Raw genomic sequence first — 6,000 nt, forward strand, 5'->3', positions numbered from 1 at the left:
TTAAAAACACTGCAGAATGCTGCTAGTGTTCTCTACATTCCTATTTTAATTGTGCTTACCTTAATGTCATTTCTTTTTGAGAAAACTAGAGACCTGAGGCCTTCATATTTTCTAGTAGAACTATAAATTTGCTCTTGGAATACCAGTTCAGGTGTATTGCTGATATGGATTCTTTGTTTAGATTTTTGCTTTATTTATAGTTTCAAGACACTGCCTGCACATGGATTCATTATAAGTGATTAGTCTATAAACATGCTGCCATCTCCCTTCAAGTAGTCCAGTTGCAAAACTCATTCATCTTCTAAAGTCAGCTTGCTACGGGACCACTAATTTCAAAGATCCACTGATGTTAAGTAAATGATATTGGGTTTTTTCTGTGATTAATGTGACTTTAAACTAGCATTTGCACCACACATTTGCTTCTGAAAGATAGAGAAATCAGGCTATATGCTTCCATGAGGCCTCTTTTTTTGTTTATCCCAGATCCCCTGAACTCATTCTGTTTATTGAAATTCAGCAACAAACTGTGGAAAAATGGAGCTGTGGTTTCCCATTAATTTTTTTGTCAAGAAACAAAACAAGGAAGATATTTGATATTTGAAAGGCTTAATAGAAAGAAATCATGGAGTCCCTGTTTGAAATGTCTTGGGAATCCTGATTCACCCCACCCCACCCCACATAACATGGTGATACCATTTTGTTTTCTGGAGCTGTTGGCTACCAATAATTAGATATGGTATGGTCTCAGTCACAAGTGGGTTCATTTCAGCCTTAAACCATACATAAATGGAAGGTTTTTTAGCCTTACTGTCTGGAGAAGGAGATTAAAAGCACATTCATACTAGCCAGAATCCTGCCATTAAGTTTTCCACAAATTACACTGAACAAGCAGTATTATTAGAGGAGGGAAAACTCACAGAATGAAAGCACATTTGGGTTCCATTTCTGATTCAGAACAATAAGGTCTTCACATAGTGGAGAATAAGCAGGCTCCACAATGCTTCAGATCCAAAGGGGGAAATGCTAAAGAGCATCCAGAGCTACTCACATAGTATTTGTTTTCAGTTTGTCTTTTTTTCTTAGGATTATGCGATAGCTAACACGCCAGCATGCAGAGGTTTTAAGTAGTTTTCAATGGGTTCTATGGGAGTGTTTTCCCTATCTGGAATCATTATTCCCATTTTGAATCCAAACTATTGCACAGCCTTAGAGAACAGTACATGCTGCAGATGTCCAGTGCACAATTTCTTCCATTTCTGAGCAAGAAAAAAATGGATATCTATACATGTGTCTACAATAATCGCATTGACATAAGGGGATACCCATTCTCATCATGCAGACAATTTTTTTTCTTGATGGCTTTTGGAATTGGCTTCTGGTGCCCATTGTGTCTTCAGTTACTGTTCTGCTTTCCTGAGAGAATTCTGAATTTGAGTTATTCGTATACTATTTACATGTTGGACAATGGTTTATATAGTATGTTTACGTTCACCATATGCTGCTCTTAATACAAAATCTGTCTTAAAAATGCAAGGGCCTGCAACTTTATATTTGCCTGGGATCTTAGATCTGGGATCTAAAAATCTTTCCCTCACAGAGTTCTAATTCTGTTGTCACTGAAATTACTGTTCCAAAATAAATTGACTTTGTTCTGGTAAGTAACAAGTAGCTTGAGGTGGGGAAAATGTACTTCTCTGATATTTCACATGTACAAACATACACACACACACAGACACACACACACACACACACACACACACCCCTACCTACCTTCCAGGTATATACTGCAGTTCATGTCTGCAGACTTCTTTTGCACCAGACTGTTAAAATCATCCAGTTTGTCATAGAATTGTAGATTATATCATTGACATAGTTTATTTAGACCATTGAGTCCAATCCCTGACAAATGTTTGCTCAGATTATACTAGATTTCCAGTGAATGGAAACTCTACTATTTCACAAAAACTGATTTGACTGTTGAACTGGTCCTCCTATTTGAAAATTATTCTAACATTCAGCAGGAATACGGCTTGCTGAAAATTAAGACCATTTTTCTGTGCCCTGGTATTTATTCCCTTCTGAGACGTCTTTTGTCAAGACTAAGATTGACCGGTTTCTCAATCTCTCCTGTTGCACTTGATTTCCAGTCCCTGATCATCTTTGTTGCTTCTCTTTCTACTTGTTATAGTCATCTATATTTTTCTTATATTCCTCTGAGGGAAATGGGTGATTAAGAAGTGTGATATAAAATAAATAAAATGCTAAGTACTGGAGTGGACATAATACTTAAGTGGTTCTGACCAGTTCAGAACAGAATGGAACAATTACTTCCTGTGATTTGGAAAATCACAAGAGCACAAGAAGGAATATATAGAACACCTTACTTTTGTTTTTCTTCATAACAGGTCTGTGAGAAAAAGCTCTACTATCTTTTTTCTCCTTTGTTTACTGTTCTGTTAGGGTTTCCTTGGTACATTTTCTCATTAGCTTTTCGGGCAGTTAGTTCTACCTGCCACTGCACCTTTCTTAGTATCTTATTTTCATCAATTAGAAGCATTAATCTAAATTCATTTAGGGCCAAATTTCACATACCTTTTAATTTTTTTAATTGGTCATGTTTAAGTATTGAAAGTTTAAAACATTGCATGTTGCATATTGATTTTTATGGAGAACCTTTTAGTGATTGTGTGGATACAAAGTTGTCATTGAATCTGTACACAATACAATATATGCTAATGGAAAAATGAAAAGAATCACTTTTGCTTCTTAGGCCAGACTGCATCAGGCTATACATTGTTCACCAAGTGAAAAAAAATGCAATCTATCAATTAATTTCTGAAATTTGAAATAATTGACAATGGCTTGGGAGGAAAGCTAAGAAAGCTGAAACAGATTCTGTGCATTAGTTCAGAAAACTTGAATTTTTGGTATAATGGTGAACATTTCCAAAATTTGGGAGAGTGAATAGAAGAAATCACCCCAAAGACATTTTCACCTGTTTCAATCAATCAGAATAGAGCTGGAAGAGACTTTGGAGGTGGTCTAATCCAAACCCCTACTCAAGCAGGAGACCCTATGCCAGTTCAGACAAATGGCTCCAGTCCAGTCTTCTTAAAGCCCTCCAGTGATGAAGCAGCCACAACTTCTGAAGGCAAGCTGTTCCACTGGTTAATTGTTCTCAATGTTAGAAAGTTTTTCCTTAATTCCAGGTTGCTTCTCTCTTTAATTAGTTTCCAGCCATTGTCTTGCCTTGCTTCCTTCAAGTTATTAGCATTTCATGTCAAATGAACATGCTTGGTCCTTGAGTAGTTTGAGAATTCCCACTCGGGTTTTCTCCCTAGTTTTATGTACTTCTCAAACTTTTATTTTCTTCTGATGACTGGGTGCTGCCTTAGATAAGCAAATGACACTGAAGATTAAAGTTGATACTAATATGTATGATAATTAAGAGAAACATTGACAGTTGTACTTCTCTGTTATATTACCACCCATTCCAGCATTTTGTAGATCAGGTACCCTTCCAAAATTATGCATACAAAGTCTCGTGTGTTTGTGGATTTATAATGCAAAACTCACTTTGTACTTGAAATTAATTCACTTCTCAGTTTTTTGCAGTTTCCTTGAATGTGTGAAGTAAAATTTAATATCTAGCTAAATCCAAACAACTAAATTAGCTATTTTCCTCATCTTTAGATAGAATGTTGTGTTAACATATGGGTCATATGTTCTCATGCAGAAAGTGTGGTCCTCCTTAACTAGAATTGTCACCAAAGACAAATTCCTTGTGTGTCCAATCACACTTGGCCAATAAATAATTCTATCTATCTTCCTGATCCCTGACCATAGGGCTGATGAAATTTAGAATCCCAATAACATCTGAAGGATTAAGTACCAGAATACTTGCACCTGAAGGCAAGGCAAGAAACAATGGATGGAAACTAATCAAGGAAAGAAGCAACCTGGAATTGAGAAACTTCCTAACAGTGAGAACAATTAACCTGCCTTCAGAAGTTAAGAGATTGGACAGCTACTTGTCTCAAATTGCATAGTGTCTCCTGCTTGAGCTGGGTGTTGGACTAGAAGACCTCCAATTTCCCTCCCTGTTCTATTCTGATTTATTGAAATATTTCCAGTCTTCCACTATATGAAGGTTTAACAATAAATTATTGACAATCAACACTCTACAGTCAAGAAATTTGGTAACATCTTTATTCAAAAATATAAGAAATCAATGAAATTTACTCCATTTAAACAGGAAGCTAATTATAACAAAATGGTTATGATTGTGCAAGTTTTATTTCTTTTTCCATTTCAATTGTTATATAGTTTAAGTCCACATTTGCTAAATATGAAAGTTTAACCAGAGGTGATCAAGTTCCAACTCGAGGCAGATATCTCTTAATATTTTCTGTGATCTTTTCTGATGCTTCTCAATCACCTTTGACTGTTTTTAGCTTCTCATCCCAGTTTAGATGGTGGCATAATAAGAAGCAGAATCCTGGCATTATTTTGCATATTAAATATAGAGACAGTTCACATTCCACTCTCTGTAATAAGAGCAAAATAGCTTTTGAAAGTCACTATATTTGGAAATGCAGTCAATCCCTCCCCCCCCCCCCAGGAATCATTAGGGGACTGTGAATAATATCTGCTAGGCATTGAAAGCTTTAAAGCCATTGTCCCAAACTGGTACCTTCATGATAGTTTAATTTCAACTCTCATACAGTACATTTTAGCATAATCCAACAAAAATGTGGATGTTATTTGAATGAAGGCTGCTTGAGATTGTACTGTACTGAAACATTGGATATGCAGAGAATTTTTTCTGGTTATACATGAGTTTCAGATTACCATTTTGATCTTTCTTGATAACAGTAGGAAGATGTTATCTTTTGCTCAAGTAATTGCTTTTCAGGCAATAATGCTTAAACCTTGCCTTTATTATTTTGTTGTTATAAAATTTGTGCTTCATGTCTTTTATTGGTTACCTTGCTACAGTGAAGATATGAGGGGCAGAACTGTATTATTATGTATGCTGTTCTTGAAGCTGAGTGGTTCAGAAATGAATTCACTGTAAATCTAAGGTGTAGTTCTTTTTCTTCTGGCTAAACATAACAGGAATGCATTCTGTTCATTTGCACCTTTGGTAGAAGTTTCTACAGTCAATTTGTGGAAAAGGGATGACGTTAATAGTTAACGGAATCTTAGGAGAGAACTCTGGTTTTAGTTGGTGGAATAGTTTGTGTTCTATACATAGATTGGTTCCTTACTCAATTCAAAATGTTCCCAGATTGCCTTGGAACTGTAAGAAGCAAATCAGTCCTCTTGCATAATGTGAAATAGCCTTTTTATATTACATACAATTCATTCAAAAATAATATTGCTGTGCTCCTAATGGCAGAAATTCTAGAGCAGTGTACTATCATACTTTTTTATAATTAATTTTTTAAATAGTTGTAGCACTGAAAATTGATTGGCAAACTCCAGTTAGTTCAAAATATAGTACAAAATGTATACAAAAATATCAGGCTTCTCCAGTAAAATCGTCTCAAAATAAAATCCATGGGAGGCCTTAGGCAGACAGGAACTTCCTGAGCCCATGGATTTGCAAAATAGTGAAATATTATCTTTCCATTAAGGCAGGGATCTTATGTGCTCAAAAAATAGTTCTAATTTTTGGATAACTAAGGGCTCCAGTGAAGGAATGATGTTGCAAGAACAATTTGCAAGCTGTTAGAGGTAGAATTACTAAGGTAATTGTGTCATGCAGGTTTTTTTAAAAAAATATAAACCTACAGATTTTTATTGTTTGATTTTCTCATTGCTGCTCTGTTTTTTTAGTGGTTTGCTGCTGAAATTTCACAGGACAGTTTTTAGGGGGTCAATAATCAAGAGGATTGTAGGCTATCAACAGCTCTGCATTGAAAATTAGCGTTTTCAGTAACATTTTCCTTGATTCTCTGGTCTTAAAGCAGGATAAAGCATTCATTCTCTAAGGAA

The sequence above is a fragment of the Pituophis catenifer genome, unplaced genomic scaffold, assembly GCF_029215685.1.
Source record: "Pituophis catenifer annectens isolate HBS135680 unplaced genomic scaffold, rPitCat1.0.hap2 SCAF_3, whole genome shotgun sequence".
Classification (NCBI taxonomy): Eukaryota; Metazoa; Chordata; class Lepidosauria; order Squamata; family Colubridae; genus Pituophis; species Pituophis catenifer.